Genomic DNA, 20,063 nt, shown 5'->3' with positions numbered 1-20,063 from the left:
CTAAGAACCACTCTATTCGGCGTAGGATAATCCTTTCCATGATCTTACACACGCAGCTTGTAAGACTGATGGGCCGAAATGACGTCAACTCTCTAGGTGATTTTCCAGGCTTCAGGACTGGCACAACTTGCGACGTCTTCCATGACGGAGGGACAAAGCCGCGTCTCCAAGAGTCGTTGATCAAATTCAAAAGTAAAGTGCGCGACGTCGGTCCCAAGGAGGCTATAGCTTTGTATGAGACCCCATCGGGCCCTGGAGCTGACCGCTTCGTGGACAGGTGGATGGCAGCCTCCAATTCCTGTATCGTGATGTCACTGTCCATATAGGGGTCTTCAGCTGGCTGTGTAAAAACAACCGCCCTATACGCGGCTTGTGCCGAGTCCCTGTGGGATGTTGTGCATGACGCATCTGAGGGCCTAATAAAAAGCCTACAAAAGTCTTCCCCAACAGATTTTTCGGTCGTGCCCTGATGAACGGCTAGTGCTCCAAACGGCTTAACTTGTTCAACCGGGGAGCTTAGGCCCTTGATGATCCGCCAGACATGTCCCGTAGTTGTGTATGGAGATAATGTAGAACAGAGTGCTCTCCATCTCTGCTTGGCTAGACGTTGAAGATGAGTGCGAATTAGTGATCGCAGCCTGCAAAGCTCGCGATAATCCTCAATGCAACCCGATCTTCGCAGTCTTCTTTCCGCCCTACGACGTATTGTCCGCAACCTTTCGAACTCGGCGTCCACGCTGCGATATTTGATCGGGCACGATATCTTTTTTGTTGCAGCTGCAATACTAGATGACAGCGCCTCGTTGAATTCGTCAAAAGTGGTGACATTCTGTAGAAGTTCCTCTGTCCTGCGTTTGAATACTTTCCAGTCTGTGACTCTTTCTTGTCGTGATCCGGCAACCATTGGGGAGTAAGAGATGAGTATAGGTATGTGGTCGCTTCCTAGTGTATCTAAATCCGTCCTCCAGTGCATGCGAGAAACCAGATCGGGAGAGCAGACTGTAATATCCAGGCAGCTTGAATAAGAGGGACCCCGGAAATATGTCGGTGAGCCGTCATTTAACACCACAGCACTGCAGTCTTCAATACATTGTTGAATCAGTCGCGCCCTTGAATCGGCATGTTGACTTCCCCAGCTGTTGCCATGGGCGTTGAAGTCGCCACATATGATAAAACAGGAAGGAAGTCGCTGGAAGAACTCCCTCATAGCATCTTCCGGGATGCGAATAGAAGGGGCGATGTATACACTGGCCACAGCAATCCTTCGTGTGCGGAGGAGAACACTGCAGACAACAAACTCGAAGCCCCCATCGCTAGAGGTGCACAAAAGGCTGCTAGGAATGTCCTTTCTAACACACAACATAGCCCGGCTGGACCCCGTCGTCGAGGCAGAGACGTACGTGACGTAGTTTGAAAGCCGGAAAGAAGGATCCATTCGATGCTCGCTGATAGCCAACACAGGGAAATTGTGCCTATACACAAAATTGCGAAAGTCGCCTAATTTAGTTCGCATGCCATTGATATTCCACTGAAATACAGTAGTATGTTTGTACCTATCGGTCATTACTGGTCAGTGTGGTACGCTTGTTCAGCATCGGCTCCAGGGAGAGCAGAGCTTGCACCTCCGGAAGTTTAGATGCTCCAGGTATCGCTTTCAAGATTGAGCGCAGAGCAAGAATGATCAATGGCACGAGCATCTCAAGATTGACATTCGCTTGCGTCTCAGTGTGATGGGAGCTCTGTTTGCCGTGTTCCTGTTGGAGCGCACGAGCTGGAGTCGCTGGCGTGGCTGTTGCTATAGGCTCAGAAGGCACTTCTGGACTATTCTTCCCCTTCGCTGCAGCTTCAGCAAATGATTTTTTCCCTTTAGGGCGTGTGTGTTTCTGGTCACGTGTGCTTTTGTGCACCTCTGCTGGAGGAGGAGTCTCCCTTGGTGGCTGCTTAACGTAAGTAGCATTTGGACGAGTGAATACTTTGGTCGCTTTGGTCGCTTCCGTAAAAGCCCTCCGAGCGTGTGTAGCCGCCGCTGCCCGTGCAACTCTACACGCTCCGTACGACGCTGTATGTTTCTCTCCGCAGTTAACGCACCTTGGTTCACGACGCGCCGTGCAGGTTTTAAAGTGGTGCGCTCCTGCGCATATCTTACACTTATGTGTTCCCCTACAATCCTTCGCATAATGGCCGAATCTCTGACACTGGAAACATCGAATCGGAGGAGCCACGTACTCTGTTACCACATGCGTCGTAAATCCCAGGCTGACTTCCTCCGGCAAGGCCTGACCGGGACCAAATGTGAGGATGACACTTGACTTATGGTAGGGCGTGGATGACCCATCGTCTTCTCTCTTATAGACAATTTCCCGTCGTACTGCCGTAACCCCGAACGGCTGGAAATATTCTAGTAGTTCTTCTTCTGAGTACCACCTTGGGATGTTTTGGATCCTTCCCATTGATCGCAAGTAGGAACCCGGTATCGAAGTTTGCACCTCGATTCCAGCCACGGTTGACAACTGCAGAAGACTTCTGGCCGAGCCTTCTGAGGGTACACTGATGACGAGATTCCCTTCTCTCGTGATCCGGTGGGATAAAATTTTCTCCTGCGTCGCATGAACAATATCCTTCGCAATCAGATTGGGGTTGACTTTCCAGAAGGATTTCTCTGGGTTTATAGGCTTCAAGATTATTGGGATTCCTGTAGGCCGATTCTTCTTATATGTTACGACTTGGAAGGGTCGAGGGTCAACTTCGATCTCCTCTATTGCTTCAGGATCTAGAAAAGTTTCGTCTTGCGCATTAACAATGGTGTCCTCAGAAGAAGGATTGTCGTCCTCCAAATCCTCTCTGGGGCGCTTGCACCTTTGCGAGTCTTTCTTGAGACGTGGGGGTTCCAGCGCTGGGGTGGTAACCTCTGGGGTGACCGGCGTTGCCGGTGGCTCAGCCATCCCGGACGCCAAACAGAACGCAGACGCCAAGCTGCGATGACTGAATCGTCTACGATGTGCGAAAAATCGAAAATGAGCCGGTAATTAATTGGATCTACGGACCAGAAAAAATTACGTTCGTTCGGCGCAAACACTTCTTCTTCTTCTTCTGAACGGTAAGAAAAAAGACACTAACAGTTTCCTACCGTTTTTAATTGAACGATCAAATTATCGATATCTTTATCTTACCGTTCAATCACCAACAATAGTTAGCGGGCTCCGACGCCGGTGTAATTTACGTGTTTTCCATTCTAGAACTCCAAACATTTAATGGTTCTTCAGAGAGGAAGTGACAATCTGGAACGCACTCTACCCATTAATTTTCGCTTTATCACCGCGAGTTTCGTTGCGGAACGGTCGTAATCGCGGTTTCGCCCGCGAATAATGTTTGAGCGCATGCCTGCACGGATTACGTTAGGCTTTGCCCGTTCACTGGTGCATTTAATCGAGCGGCAGCGAACGTAAAGTTGGCGCTTTACTCGTCGAAGACCAGCGTGGCCAGCGCCTATGCGAATGTAGGGGAACGAGAACGAAGCAACGAGGAGAGGATAGAGTCGTCTGCCTTTACGACGCGCTGTTACACAACTCAAACATTGGCACAACGAGGTCGGCGTAGGGAGCATCTATCATTAAAGAGCTTTATAGTAAACGACTGTTTTAAGTGTCCCATACAAATATACTAGTGATAATTTGCAGAGACGCCACATTGTTACTGTAGCGTGTACTACAATAGGCATGAGGTTCTGTAATACTTTAGGATGCTTCCGTACTGCTGGCGTGGCAAGGTGAAGACTGCATCTGCTGTTTTCGTGGTGACCTCAAGGTCATGCTAGAGACTTGGAGCTGGTGATCTCGACCCGTCTGTTGACGTATGTGGACCTTTTAGAGAGCTGTCGGCATAGTTCGTCATGAAGTTGGGCCAGTGCGCATATTACCCTCTATCTCTCATAACTCCCCGTTGTTCTTCTCGCATCTGTACACATCCGCACACCGTTCGTAGTCCGGGTTGCTTCGGTGTAACCTGAATGGGAATAATGTAGAAAATCTATAAAAATGCGCACTTCGTCTGCGAACTGCTTGTGTAATGGTGCCTGTCTGTCTGTTTCATGTTTCTGAGAGGCTTTATGAAAATGACCACGTTGTGCGCGACCGCCGTTAGGGTATTACAATGCAGAATGATCATCCAAGTATCTTTGTCCCGTTGAATTGTTTGCCCGCTCGTTTACTTGCGTGTATGTTTGTCTGGGAAGGCTTCTCAGGGTAGTCTGCTCTGAATTGTTCTGAATTGGTAGCCAGGGTAGCCACTTCTCAGTGTAGCCTGCTCTGAATTGTTCAGAATGGAAAGGAATGGGAGGAGATACGGTGGCCGCTACCTAGCTGTCAATAAGCAATAGTTTACTTCAATTGTGCCTTGTATCGTATCTGAGAAGCTTACATATTTTCGAGTAACTCTTCGAAAAGCGATCTCACGCTTTACGGGGGAGCTCGTGTCGTGAAATGGAGTACGCTACACCCAAGACAATATTGTGAGAAATATTCCCACGACCAAGGAAAGCTGCCCGCCCAACACGTCCCGCCGGCGAAGGAATACGGAGGCAAACACAAGGTTACAATATCACGGAAGGTTTATTTTACCTTTCCCAACCACGCCAAGGCTCCCTGTCGATGACTCCCAATGCCGTCATTGAATCTCGTTAAATCCTTTAGTGTCGCGCCCCTGTACATGTTCAAGAGCGCCCCCACACAGCGTAACAATACATCGACTGTCTTGCAGCGCCCCCACAATATATATATATATATTTATATAAAGGTTGTCTCAGTTCAAACCCCGGGCTAAATAATTCGCGAACGGGTGCACAAATCGACGAACTTTCTTTTTTGCAAGTGTCTCTCCGGTACCACAAGCTGCGCACCGTGTGAATGAGTGGGAGGCGCTCATTATTTAAATAAAAATTCAAATGAGTTTCGTAAAAAACATAACTTCTAAAGCAGGACACCGTCGACATTAAAATAGGTACTAGCCCCTTTTGGGAACTTGTGTGGACACCCTTTAGAGAAAAATCTGCCACCGAAGCGGGACATTTGCTGAGTAATTAATTGGTTTCGGTTTACATATTTTTGTCGCGGCTGGTCGCGGTGAAGCACAAAAGGACGCCTTTCCACTCCCTTATCCACCAATGGACTATGTCCTTTTGCGCTTCACTGTGTCAAAGTTGTCCACCGAATGTCCCAAAAGGTCACGCCTACCCTGTATATACAGTGAGTTACACAAATATATACTGTGCCTGCCTCAATGAACATAGGCCTGTGCGTACTAAAGTGTATGCAGCCATTTTTTGTCGATCGATTGTTCCTGAAATAAGACATGCTAAGCGTGCCAAGAAGAGCACAACCTATTGCCCTTCAGTACAGTACCGTTAATAAATCAATCCTTTTTGTCGTGTCTACAGCCACGGAAAAGGCAGAAGAACAGGAAGCTTGGCACAATTTTTCTTAGAACCGCCGAGCTAGACAAGTCTAAAACATGCAGCTTCCAAACAGCCGTTGCTTCGAAAGAGAAGCCTCTCGTCCTGAGGGAAATAAATATCGAAGTTCTTCGTATGCAAATAGAGGTGGCTTTCGTTTCTGTTATGTTTTCATAAGGACTTGAGGGCTTATAATATGCTGCTGCGCTTATTTTTCATTGCTCGGTTATGCAGCTGTATAGCCGAAAAAAAAACAAAAAAAACACACAAAGATACAAAGATGATGTTTTTGCTGGGAATGTTTGGTTTGATATTCAAACCCAAATCCTTGGTACGATGTTAAATGCGATGTAAGTGTTATCTTGTTTTGCTTGGCTATCACATTCAACGCGGGAAAAGTTATGTCATGCGGAGATGTCAAGAGTTTGCTCAACGGGAACCAAGTTTGGACGATGGTAGCATCGCCTTTGAGTTTGAGAAGTTCTTGGCTGTTTTCTCGTCCCTTTGGTTCTTCGATGGAAACTCCTCAGACTCAAGGAGATGCTGAAATCTGACGCAAACTATTTGCCTTTATCACGCATTATTATTACGAAATCGGCTGTCTAGGATCGTGTGGCAGTGTGATATCATGTAACATTCGTTCTACGTACGAATTGACGCAAACTGCACCTACTGCCTCCCATGCCACAGTTCGTAATTCGTCGCCTATGCGACTGAATGTCCCTTTAGCAGCAGCATTCCTAGGTAAGATAAGTGTCGTTCACTCCCCTAATTGTTGAACTTGCGGCTCCCTGGAGGAAACGAAGCGCGCGCTGGTCATCTGTTGACCCTTTGACTCCAGTCTACAAACGTTGTAGAACGCCCTCGATAAACTAGACTTTCGACCTTTCAGCGTCGAGGGGGTACTGGGGAGTTGGCACGAGCAGCACCGACAACCCGCGCTGTGTGCCCATCGAAGTTGCCTCAAGGACATACGGGTTGAAGCCATCTTTTGAGACGAGCCTTGCGCTGGGCACACAATATCAAGTGTTCAATGCTAACACAGACCAAGCGTCATGGAGCTCTTTTTTTTGCCTTTCTGTATCTAGAGTCACAATATAAGCTAAGCTTATTTAGTGACTCTATCTGTATCCCCCAACCAATATGCTCAAGAAGATCATACAGTCGTAGATGGGTAGAAAACCAGCGAACCGGTAGAGTTTGCTCCACCGGTAGAGTTCCCCTCCACACTCTAACAAAGCGGCCATTCACTCACTCCGGCCGTAGAAGCCCGTACGGACCCTTTCTTCCCTCCGGGCTGTTGACTCACAATTCGCATGAACCTTTAAATACGTCACGCCTAACCCTTTAAATACCATGTCAATGATGAGGACGGTGCCCAGAAGAAGAACAGTCTCTGTTCGAAATATCGGCGGCTTCTTCCCTGAGGCAACTCCCTTCATAAAGTCGTCACAGTTCCACCACATTTTAAGAGAAAAAGGTAGAATTTCCTACCCAAGATGGTAGAGGGGGGTGTCGAGCTAGCTTGGCGTTGTTGGCCGCACTCAAGTGGGCATGGTCACGAACGACAAGGACGTAGAAAGACAGTACTTCTACCATTTCGGGCCAATCCACGCGCGCCTTCTCCTCCGCGGGTAGAAGCGGCGGCGTCCCTTTCCCTTAGCTCCTCTCTGTCACATTTGCTCTAAGACAAAAAGTGTAGCATTTTATTACCCAAGTTAGTAGAACGACAGTTTGTACTCTGTAGTTCGTTTCTACTCTGTAGTTCGTTTCTACTCTGCAGTTATACCCAAAAGGAAAACTTGGTTTCAGTCGAAATGTGGTTGCAATACAGCTCTACCCAGATGGGTAGAAATTTTTTACCTTTTTTTAGAGTGTGCAACTATAGCTTGCGTGCTCCTACTATGTTCTACACACATACGCACACATAAAGAGACAATGATGAAATGGGGCTAATGCCAGCCAGTAGGGTGGGCGCTGCCACTGTGCCATTTGTAGACAGTGAGAGGTGATGATGGAGATGAGAATTCAGGTGATCAAAGCAGGGTGGAGAGGACTGTTGATGACAGGAAATCCCAAAGGGGACGGAGACCTTGGTGCATATGAACGCTACTGGACCATGGGCCCAGCACCTATGTTCTGCAAACGTGCACGAGGTGCCTCAGGACGATTGCCGCCAATGTTTCGAACAGAGACTGTTCTTCTTCTGGGCACCGTTCTCATCATTGGCATGGTATTCAAAGGGTTAGAGATGACGTGTTAAGGGTTCATGAGTAGTGTGGGTCAACAGCAGGGAGGTTAGTGCAGGTAGGATACTCTCCGGGTTGTTGACCCACAGTACGCATGAACCTTTACACGTCATCTCTAACCCTTTAAATACCATGCAGATGGTGAGGACCAGCTCCCGTGGCATAGTGGTTAGCATGATCGCTTTCCACGCCGAGACAGGACGTGACACGGGTTCGAATCCTGTCACCGGCTGTGCTGTCTGAGGTTTTCCTTATAAGGTTTCACTGCTTCAATGCCCATGTTTATTGCCTCTGAAAAAAATACAAACGTACTACGCTGGCTACTCCGTAGCAGTTACACCTGTGTGTTACATGCTCATGATAGGTAATGACACAATACAAATAAAACTAAATTGTATTAAAACGAAAGATGTGACTCTGGAGACAAACTGGCTGTCAATAGACTACCGAAAAGTCGCCTAAGGAAAAATAACTCAAAGTCCAAACAATCAAAATACATTTGAAGATATATATGTCCATCCAGCATGCAGGCGTCCAGATCAGTGTCTGTTTGTACTTATACTAGTGCAGATATGAAATGTACTTGAAGTTATAAGTATTTTCTTCCTTGCACCTGGGTAATAAATACAACTAAGCACCGAATATTTCTTACAGGTGTAAGGAGATGTATAGACTAATGAAATCGTGGTATCAAACATCGCGCATCAAAATGTGTCACGTATAAATTCTCCTTTACTTTCTTTGTTTAGGAAACCCACTTTTATGGATGTTATTTTGGTATTTCACATGAAAAACGAACGAATACGGAGGCGGACTGAAAAAGAAAGCACCTGCCCTTTCACACCAACCGATATGCTCTGGATTAGCATTAGCCTCGTTCGTAATATTAACGTTCCTAACAAAGCATTACATAGTAACATTCGTTAGAGTATCGCCCATGGTGATGAAACTCCCCAGTCATCATTTCGCAATAAAGTTGTTGTTGTTGTTAAAGTCACGAGTATAGTAGTGCTCGATAATGTTTATTATTTTGTTACTACGTAAGTCCAGTTATAAAATAGGGTACGTAAGTGAATCAAGATTTTACTATAAACAAAATATGAATCGCGACCAAGGAGATAAATTTTTTCTCAATATATTTGTTTCGTTCAAACCACAACAAGGATAAATAAATCGTCAATGAAAAAATGGCTAGGAAGCAAGCGAGCTGGTGAACATGATGCATAATGTAAAATCCCCCTAGACTTCGTGTTGTGTCTGCCCCTTCGTGTTCCCTAGTCTCGGGGTTTTTACATTATGCAAATAAATCGTGACTACAGCATTGTGAGTAATATTTCTCGCAGTAATAATAGAAGTAGTAATAGAAAAGTAATAATTATAACAGATACTGCAGAAATAGAGCTGTCTTCAACATTGACGACATATTTGTTTTGTCCCAAAGAACAAAGTACCTTGAAAACAAAAATAGATTATGAGGGTCGATGCTGAACACAGTTGTATTTTGTAATATATGTGATAATTAGTATCCAAACTTTGCCATATGTACTTAACAGATTTCCAAAACCATTGACAAATGTACCCCAGTTCGTTGTAGTGGCAAACAAAATGACTGCGTGCGAACCAAAAACATCAAACTACATATTTTTCGCAGCTTGCCCCACATTATGGGTAAGTTGACGACACGCTGTTGCGTGTGGCTAGTTGACGACATGCTTTAATGTGCAGGAATGATATGAAAAATATTTCCACAAGAATATATGCCAGAGGCTCTGACACGTACTTGGTGCTACCACATCCCACAGGCTGTCTGTTTTAAAAGTAAACACACTGGCAGCTGCACGGTAGCACATGCCGCCACTTATTCCCGGTACCGGGCCATCTCCTCCTGGCCGTAGCTAGATTGACGCATCGATCTGTACTTGCGGGGCACCATGCAGTCCACGCAAACTTCCCTCTCCATCCCTCCCTTTTCCCTCTCCTCCGAGCAACGTGCTGCCAGTCTATAGGCGGGCGGACCGCTCGTCTACTCAACGTCACCCCGACCCAGACCCTGTGAGAAAATCACATGCAGCGGCGATTAACCCCGAAACATGAACGCAAGTGAGCTACCACTTGTGTTTTGCACCATGTGCTACACAAGTAACACGAAAGTTCTGTGTACGCGACTTCTTGGCCAGGAGTGATGGGTTTCAGTTAACGATTTTTGCTTACCAGTAACAGAAACAGAGGCTTCAGTGATGCACATCCTGGGTGTCCAAGATAACGTGCACCGGGTCCTAAAAAAAAGAAGAAGAAAGCACGGTGCATCACAGGCGAATGGAAACTGCAGAGTATTGTGAGGAGCCCCGTGTTCTAATATTTTTTCATGGTGGCTGAGTAATTAATTAGGCGCATGTTAGAGTGAGACAGAGTCAGGGCTCACGTCAAGGTCGCTTCTCGGCAGATAACGAATGTAGTAGTTTTTCTGTACGCTTGAGCAGCTCTGAAATCGATGCGCACGCGTAGGTGCGTTCGCCTCGTGTCACGTGGTACACTTTCGGATTTCCAGCGCGTTGTCTCTTACCAGGAAAAAAAAAAAAAAAAAAAACTCCACTCAAGGCGTACGCTGTGGGAAACAATTGTGATGGGTGCTTCTCGACACGCTCTACAACTTTCCAATTCATATCTCGGCCCTAAGACGAATACTCAAAAGTTCTAATTAGTTGCGCCTAATTAAGTATTCAGTCACTGTGAAAAAATGCAGGCAATTAGAACACGGGATTCCCCAAATATTCTGCAGGTTTCATTGGCTTATGACGCACCGTTTTTTTTTAGACCCCGGTGCACGTCAGCTTGGACACCCTGTATATTTCCACACCGCAGTGACGCTACGACCTCTCGATGACATCATATTTTGGACATTATGGCACTTGATGTTCTGAGGCTGGAACATATAGAAAGGACAAATACATACAACAACAACAACAAATAAATCATGACTATGGCCTGGGGTGAGAGCAGTACACTACCCCATTACACCAGAAACATGAGATGTGGAATATGAAAATGAAGTTATGTGCAAGTACAACTCTTGAACTCCCGTCCTCTGGTTGCGCAACGCTACGTCACACAAAAGGAAGAAGCACATGAAAGAAGCGCCAATGGCCCTTGAGATGCAGCGTCTGGAGCAAGCCGGTAGCCAAGAGGAACTCCAGTAGACCTCGACGGTGTTGCACATGGCTCTGACATGGGCCAATAATTGCAGCCAGGTTGAACGTCTGTCGGCTAGCACCACTCAGCTGAGCACAGAGTTGCCGCCTCTCCGTTTCGTAGAGCTTACATTCTATTAGGACGTGCTCAATGTTCGCTACGACGCCACATTTGGAGCATAGGCAGCTGTCACAGTATCCGATTCGGCGCTTGAATTGGGGAGTGAAGGCTACGCTGAGACGAAGCCTGTGCAGGAGGGACGTAAAATAGCATGGTAAACGGTCAGGAACTGAGAAGGACATAGTGGGATCCACCGAATACATGAGAGACCTGTCAGTGATGTCCCGACTCCACTGCTGGCGAGCTAGTGGCTGAATGAGGTCATTCAGAAGTGATCCTGTCTCCTCTTTATAACACCGTTGGTACAACAGTCCGAGTCTGTTGGGCAGCCGTTGCCGCTCTGTCGGCTTCTTCGTTTCCGTTCAAACCACAGTGACCCGGGACCCACTGCAGGGATATATTATGACCGTGATCGCTTAGACGCTGAACCTGATGGAGGATATCAGTGACAACTGGGGCGAGCGATCCACGTATTCCCATGGTGGCTATACATTGAAGAGCAGCCTTTGAATCTGAGTAGAGGACCCAGGCCAGCGAATCGTCACAGGACGTCTAACGTAGAAACAACAGGATAGCATATAGCTCAGCCGACGTTGATGATGTGCGGTGTGAGAGACGGTATCCATGTGACACACCGTCAGTTGGAATAACAAATGCAGACGATGAACATTCATGACGGGAGGATCCGTTAGTGAAAACTGCAGTGTGGTCAGAATATTGACTGTGCATCATATCCGCTGCAAGCTGTTTCAGAACTGATGTAGGCACTTGGTTTCGTTTGACAATTGACAATGCGATCGATGGTACTGGAAGCGACCACGGAGTCGTCGTGGACACCACTGATCTTGCAGAAAACGGAGAAACTTTAGGTTTTACTTCCATGAAACAGTTGTATGCCTTACATTGCTTCAGGCGACAAACTTTTGCTATTTGTGGATGGCGGCGGTGGTGTGCTCTGAGGCGCAAGTAATGTGTAATGGCGAATGGTCTCCCTCTGCCGTAAGACCTCAATGGGTATTTCGCGGGCTTCTGCTATCACCATCCGCGTTTCCGCAGTTCTCGGGACGCCAAGACATACCCTTAAGCTCCGTGCTAGAATACACCGCAATTGTTGTGCTTGCGTCTGTGAAATTCCGTGCAAGACTGGTAGGTTATATAGCATAGTCCCTCGGACTAGCCTCAAGTGCCTAAGGAATTAATGATGACGCCGCTTGCGTCGATCCCGTCGTATGAATGTGTGCATGAGTGAGAAGAACATGTAAGAGTGAAAGTGAGTGTGTGTGAGAGAGTGGGTGTGGTTCGTCCCTTCAGATGACGTACCCTTGGAAGTCGCTGGGGAGGTGTGTTAGCTTAGCTCAACTGGTAAGAGCCATGGACCGGTAATCCAGAAGATGTGGGGTCGAGTCCTACAGCTGGCTAACCTTTTCAGGGACTTCCTTCTTTCATCATATTTTGGAACACTGTGGCGACATGGTCTTGTTTGCAGTTCATACTAAAAGCGTACAGTGTGTGTCTTGTGCGGTCTTTTCGTCCTTCACGGAACTTTAAGCACTGATGTTTCTCGTTTTTGGTGTGGTCATATCTTGTGATGTGACGTGATAAAGAAAAAAATGGGGATTGTCATATCTTGTTTGCAGGCGACAGGAGAGATTACATTGAAAGTAACAATTTGCAAAACGTTATTACTGAAGAAAAGAGCATCTTATTCCCTCGAGCCCTTTTGAAACGCGGCAGCGCGTGTCGTGCTACAGCAAAACCACACTCGCGAAATGAAGGGGTCACTTCGGGCATACACATCGCCTGTCTCCACTGTCCTGTCAGAAATGAAAAACGCCTGTTTGAAAGAAAATACGGCGACGAACACCGAAACTGTCCTCAAAATTCCCCCATCTTCAAGTTGCTCCACCTTATGATATCAGTTACGTTCATGGAGAAGGAAGCCTTTCACAGCGGTTTTCTGAACAACATATTACAAAATTTCAAAGTGGGAACTAGAAACTACAAACATTTATCAAATATGTTTATTTACACAAATAATGGAACCCCGCCAGCCAATTCAAACATTACATCGCCTGCATACCATCTTCAATGCGTACCCGTGATTCTACTGTTACGGAGACGTTTCTACTGTGTTTACTCCTCTGTTCTCTTTCAGCTTGGATGCCGTGGCTCAGCCGCCAGGAGGTCGGAGCTGCCCCCAATGGATAGCCGCTAAAGCCGCTTCTCTCGACACGGTCAGTTCCGCTCCATTAACGTTACTCCCTTGCGCGTACACATATCTAAGAGATTAAGCCGATGTCCCAGCGGACGACGTGTCATGCTCACCGTGTTGAGCCAATATCGCTAATATATTCGTGCACTTGCTGCTGCTTTCGTCTGCATCCGTGGTGTGGCGAATATTCCCATTCATCATTATTAATTTATCTGTTGTTGTTGCGGTAGTCAGAATGTCGTGTGTGTAGGTGCAGCTTTTATAGTCTGTCGTGTCCTTTGTCCCTGGTTTGAATTCAATTGAATTGAAGTGCAAAAAATGAAAACATGGAGATGCAGTCTCCGGGTTCTGGTATAGCGCTGGACATTGCGAGGTTTACGCAGAATCCTCGAGAATGCATGAGCAGTGAAGTTAGTGGAACGGGAAACAACAACAGCAACAATAAATGATGAACAAGTGACGATGACATGGAATGAAACATTTCTGTAGAAGGTGCTAAATTCCCAACATCTTCAACAGTGTCATCATTTTTGAAAGCTCACCAGCGGGGTGTGTCGTTCGATGTTACCTGTAGAGCACTTCTCCGAAACATTTACGTCTTTAACCCCGTCGTATCCTACTCTGGTAGCCCTTGCTTTTTTGTTTCCTAGCAAAGAAAGAGAGACAACTAGAAGAGAAAAATGAAGACGTTTGCTGCTCCAGAATATTTAGCAGATTTCATATGCTTATCATGACGCTAATCCCTCTCTTGGGATACTGTGAGCCTTGAGCCTGAAAGGATGGCCGCGGCACCTATATATGTCTTTCAGAAAGCGCGCCAGGGCGCAAAATGCGAATTGTCTTTGCTGATTTGGCCAGTCCCCCATCACCATCTTCACGTTGAGTGGTCGGCGGTACAGCAGGGCACACTTCAGAGGCTGTGAAACTTTTGCAGTGCACCACTAGGTGGCCTGCGGCCTGCGGTGTTCGACAAGTTGGACGATTCGGTGTTACAGCGACAGCTATCTTGTACAGGAATGCTGCTACTCGAAAAGCATTGTGCCTCAGACGATGAATCGCGAGCACTAATTTTGGATTTGTTGATGCCGTGTTAGCCCTGCGAAGCAACTAGGTATGAGCGGTGTACAGATGTGGACTAGATGGAGAGAGGACAATTTTTGGATTCGTGCAAGGAACGAGTATTGCATGTCTAACCTCAGCCACACAGGTTTTGAGCAAGCCGGTCCCCAACTGAGCCTATGGCGTGCTTTATTTCCGAGCAATTCCCGAGCTTTCTCGAGTTCGGTTTAGTTTGGTGTAATGAAAATAAAATTGGGAATGTGGCGCTCACGAAGTGAACCGCGACTACTCCGGTTCGGTTAAATATTCAGTAAAGTAAATAAAATGATTTTAAATAATTGAAAGCAAATAGCTGTCCCGTATCACATAAGTCATATGTTTGTCGGAGTGAATCGCAGTCACAGCACATCCACCAGCTTTCTCGATCCTTGCATGCGTTTAGTCGTTAGTGCTTACTGAGGTCGTGCAGCTGGATAGACGTCGTTTATAATCTATTGCAGACAGTCAGTGTGTGTTAAATTCGGATAACTCTGTGCGTACGGTCATATTAATGCGCTACCAAAGTGAGCCGATAAAATTTCTTATATACATTGTGATGAATAACGTAATTTAATCTCATCTATTGAAAATGTCTTCATTCTAGCATTATAGGCACTGGTCTTCCAGCATCTGCAATTAGGTAAAGTGAAGAGTGAGGTAGCGCTCGTATGGGTTTTTTCCGCTAAGTGATTTCTTGCCTGTTTCTCCTCGTGTTTTCAGTTCACCGTGTCCTTTAGGAAAGAATTTAGTTATTCCTAAACTGATCAAAGGGAGAAAATGGAAAACTCGCTTCCAACTACGGTTATCCTATTTGCTGAAAAACAGAATCTTAACAGGTCTGTCAAATGAAAATCTGGCTTAGATCACATCACCGAAATAGCGCTCTTTACTGTCAATATAAAAAATCGTTGGACCCATCATTTCCACGGCACCAAGCTATCTCGCTATCGATTCACGTGGCTCCCGCCTCACTCCCGTTTCCTGAAAACAGCGATAAAACACGACAGCAAAGCGATTATAACGGAAGGCACATAGCGTTTTTCCAGAACACTTCAAAACTTTCCCGGAGTGCAGAGTTCCAAAGTTATTTGAAGCAGAACGGCACAATAGCTCTTTCTAACGCACACCGGAAGACAACAAGCACGAAAGCAGCGCGATAAAGCTCGCGGCCTTGGATCCCTGGGAAGAAAGAAACCCTTGGAACCCCTTTGCCTGGCTGTTGTGGCGACGGCACCCACTTCGCGCCGGTAAACATCTGGTCCGTTCGTCCGGTCGTTGTGGCGATGCGTATAATGGAGTCATCCAGGCGGATCTTGACGTTCATCGTGAAACCGGCGTGTTTTCCTTTAATATGGTTAAGTAAGGTTGGTTCCGAGCGTGTGTTTGGTTTTCGTGAAATTGGCCGCCGCCGTGTTTTGGTTGGGCGGAGATGGAGAAAATAATAGGCAGAGTGGTGCACTGTACTGGATTGCTTAGCGAAAGTACTCGATGAGGAGGCTCCGCTAGAAGGGGGAAGCGCTGTTATCATTCACGGCTCATATGTTTCGTATTATTTTTATTCTGAATGGAGAAGAAATGTTCAATTTTGCATGCGGAACCTTGGTTTTACATGTATTTCTCGATTAAGGAGGTTACTTTGAATGATGTACAAATATTAGAGTCGAAAAAAAAGGACACTAGAACCCTCGAACAGAAGAAATGGAGGAAGGATCACTCACTATATTTGCTTGACGTGTTTACTAACCCATGCTGTTAAACAGGCGCTTTTCCGTTGCAAATAGCGTCCAGGGTTGTGTTTTGTTTTTTTCTTTTTTCTTTTCCTTTTGCTCTCTTCGTGCGATAAATGAAATGAAGAGGCGTACGACGGAAACCGCTCGTATTTCATTCACGAAGCCTTAGGCGTAGATCCTATCAATTTCAATTCAGGCCATTTATGTACTAGACGTCGTCTATGATCGCGCGTGCCTACCAGACTGTGAAGTTGCCATGCCACGCCTGACTGCTATTCCTGAAAATGCCGCTATATTTTCTGTTCACATGGGAACGCCCTACGCTAATTGACAGAGCCGCCTAACGGTGTAACAGTCAGAAAGTGAAGTCTGTGCAGTAGGTCTTATTAAGTTTGACTATACAAGGTGTTTTCTCTATCGTTTACAGATTTTTTATAAAAAGATATGAGAGGAGCATAGATGTCGTTTTTTGCAGTTCAGTTGAGTTCTACGGCAAGGTGGACATCCTCTCGAAGAAAATATGCAACTACAAGATGACTAACTACCTAAAACTCATTAATGAACTCTTTAATTAGGGGATTTCGGGCAAAAGCGAAATAGCAGAATGAGCGACCACCCCATTTGAGAGCCATTCCACGTTTTAAAAATCATGAAACACGCACGTGCCTTAAGATATCCATCCCCGAATCTGGATACGCAAATGAACCGGAACCGAAACCGAAACCGCGGCGACCGGGAACGCAGAGAGTACAGCTCTCATTTCACGTCAGAGGGCCACGTGATTTAGAGCTATGGAGATGATTGGAGTAGGTGCCGATCTGCGTGCCAAATAAACCGCTTTCCAGACCAGATAAGCCTCCGTCTGCGAAGGTGATGCGTTGCTGAGGCGCACTGTTTTGGTTTCGGCTCATTTGCATATCCTCCATATCGTGGATATCGGGGATGGATATCTTAACGCACGTGCGCGTTTCAGGATTTTTAAAACATGGAAAGGCTTTCAAATGAGATAGTCTTTCATGCTGCTATCTCGCTTTTGCTCGAAATCCAAATCTCCTAATTAATGAGTTAATTAATGAGTTTTAGGTAATTAGTCCCATTTTAGTTGCCTACCTTCTTCGAGACGATGTCCGCCGGGAAGTAGAGCTTAAGTGCAAAAACGACATCAATGCTGCTCTCATAGTTTTTGTTAAATAAAAATTCTGTAAAGGTTAAAAAAAAAGAAAACTGTATATTTCCTCACATAACATGGGAGATATCGTTACTATATGCGTACAATAAGGTGGTCTAAGCAAACACTATCTAACAAACTCCACAAAGACTATTGTGTGTACGCAATTGCGATTCTGGTGTAGCAAACTGTAAAGCGTGCTCTGTCACAGGAACGACATGCCGCGTGGGGAAGCTTGCTTACCCAATCATCTCATGAAGGCGTGATATGCATTCCGCACTTAAGATACCCCTATGTAACACACATGCATTTATTTTCGTCTTATGTTGAAGTATAGCAATAAAAATAAGCGCGCAAATACCGTAAGGTAACCGCGAATACATGTCTCATTAATCATTCGGTGTCAGTTGCACTAACACTAATGGAGCAATATGTCTAACAGCAAAGCTCTTTGTATCGGTGATATGATATGAGGTTATTCACCGCGATAACAGCTATGCCGAGGCTGGGAGGTGAGCTGGGTTCGAATCCCGGCTGTGCTGTCGGGATGTTTTTCGTGGGTCTCCCTCAGACGGCTGAAAGGCAAATGTAAGAATATTAGTAAATATGGCATCTGGAAAGTAAGACGGCGTAGCTGAAACTATAATTACAATTATACACTACTATTTTCAGTGACTGTAAGCGACAAGCCTTAGTGGTACACACCAGTAGCCGACCAACATCCTTCTCTGTCGGCAGCCTGTTGACGCTTATGTCAGTGAAATGCGGAGGAGCAGTGCCTCTGATGAGTCTGCGGATATGTTAGGACTTGTTCATCTTGGATAGGAGCCACCAAAGTACATTCACGTGCAGACAGAAGGCCAACGCAGCAGCGTCTGCTTGTCGTTCTGTCTTGGCAGCTCTTATCCGAGCACAAATTACCTGTTGTATACACAAACATCGGTTTATGTGATGCTACTTACGGCAGCAGTCCCGGCTCACAGCAAAGCTATAACCACGCACTGCCATGTGCTTTCTTGCGATGCTCAAAGACGCCATGTAAAACGTCTCAATTCAATTCGCAGCCAACGATTTAAATTTTAATTATATATCCGCCACTTCCGCTGCCGTGACGTAACTGTCAGTAACTTCCGGTTTCTGCCCTGCCAAGCAATCAAGCCACCAACCCGAGACAAAGCTTGCTGATTATGGTGAGCTATAGTTTCACGGTGTCTCAAAGCAGTCCTCAATCACCTCTCGCATCTCGGTCGCATCCTTGCGACACCCGCCAAGGCGCGGTTTATCATGCTTAGGTCACCGAGAAAGCGATACCGGATATGAGGGTACCGCTCGCTTTTCTGCTTTGTCTCGAAAGCTACGACGGCTCTGCTGAATGAAATTTTGCATTCGGCACACCTTCACGTAACCTACAGTCGAATACAACTCTCACCTCAATATAAGTGAACAAATCCGGACTGGTCCATTCAGAAGAGCTGCAACTTTACACACATATAGCATTCATCGCGACGAATGACAATGCAAATCTACTCGTAAATCTTGCCTAGCTGATCACATGACTTGGTTTACCAATTGGTCCAGGTGCTTTAGTGTTGTAGGTACTCGTAGGTACTTGTAGGCGCCTTCTTTTTATTTCATCCTCTTTTTACTCAGTACAGGGCGCTTCAATTCTTCCCTGAAAGGCTCCTACTTAACCCCATCATTCTCTTCTCTACTCCTCACTCTCATTTCACTTCATCCTCATATCACTCATCTATTGTCTCATAAGTAATGGGGTGGGGTGCTTCACCCCAGCGATGAAACACCCCATGACATCGTCATCATGCAATTGTTGTTGTTGTTGTTGTTGTGGATTTAAAATGAAGACTTCTACCCCGTCGCTCACACCCAGTGACAAAGCGGTAGCACGTTGATGCGACCACCAGACGTGCCCGAGTGCAATATAAATGGTTAGCACCGTAGCGAAGAGCCATAGATGAGTCACGAGCCCCCAGGGAGCGAACGTCTCCAGGCAATTCATTTATATTCGGCCACCAGGGCTTTGCTGTGACAAAAGTCCAATAGTGCTGCCCTGACCTCTTCGTCAATGGGGATCGATAGCTCATAAACCGCAGTCTCGCAATAGCAGCAAACATATTGTCAATGGTATAGTCTATCCCCGCGATGTGAACAAGTTCTTGTTCGTTATTCCAGGATACTGACCCCTATGGATGGCGTGTGCACAGGCAGTTTTACGCAGTGAGCACGTACAGGGCAATGTTTTTTTTTCTTCTTTTTTCTTTTTTTTTGTGTGTGTGTGGTTGCGTGATATAAGGCAACTAAGGAAAATACGATAGCGGTGGTTCCTTCAAACGGTGGATGCAAGTAGCGTTTTTTGCTTATCGCCGCCAATCGGAAACGCGTAAATCTCAATGCAGAAATCACCGTTGCTGTGTACCATGTGAACAGTATGCTGACGAATATAAAAATTGAAATATTGGCTTTTTTTTTTTTTTTGCTCTGCGAAGTAGACGAAAGTGTGCCTCCTCTGCACATCTTCTTACAAGACTTACTCTTACTAAGGTTTTTGCTGGTAGAACCAGGGTGTCGAACCGCAAATAATACGGGTTTGGGTTCGCGTTGTTTGGATTTCGTTCTGGTTCAGTTCCGGTTCGGCCACGCCAAAAGTTGAACCGGTTCGAGAACCGATTCGATTTTAGATTTTCTTCTGCTTCTTCCATTTTATATCTCTCATAAAACGGCTTTTATCTAGAAATGCGTTGCTAATAGCGCACTGCTGTTGTCTGCACTGACATTTTTAGTCGTCAAGTGCTCCCTTTAGAGAGAGAAAGGAGAAATTGATGAACTCTTCAGC

At 46.1% G+C, this 20,063-nt stretch overlaps 1 protein-coding gene across 4 annotated transcripts in view; it reads left to right on the top strand.

The window, feature by feature from the left end:
• LOC135374808 (uncharacterized) overlaps positions 1 to 20,063 on the top strand; it is a 390,710-nt gene that overhangs the window by 235,377 nt on the left and 135,270 nt on the right. For 3 of the 4 annotated variants that reach the window (XM_064607733.1, XM_064607734.1, XM_064607735.1), the window contains one exon: positions 13,160 to 13,238. The gene's annotated coding sequence lies outside the window, so the exon portion shown is untranslated. Of the gene's footprint in view, positions 1 to 13,159; positions 13,239 to 19,418; positions 19,448 to 20,063 lie in introns of those variants that run through there. The other variant, XM_064607736.1, reaches the window with a different exon arrangement.

Source organism: Ornithodoros turicata, unplaced genomic scaffold (genome assembly GCF_037126465.1).
Source record: "Ornithodoros turicata isolate Travis unplaced genomic scaffold, ASM3712646v1 ctg00000746.1, whole genome shotgun sequence".
NCBI lineage: Eukaryota > Metazoa > Arthropoda > Arachnida > Ixodida > Argasidae > Ornithodoros > Ornithodoros turicata.
The sequence above is the reverse complement of the archived record's forward strand: the minus strand, read 5'-3'. Positions and strand labels throughout refer to the sequence as shown.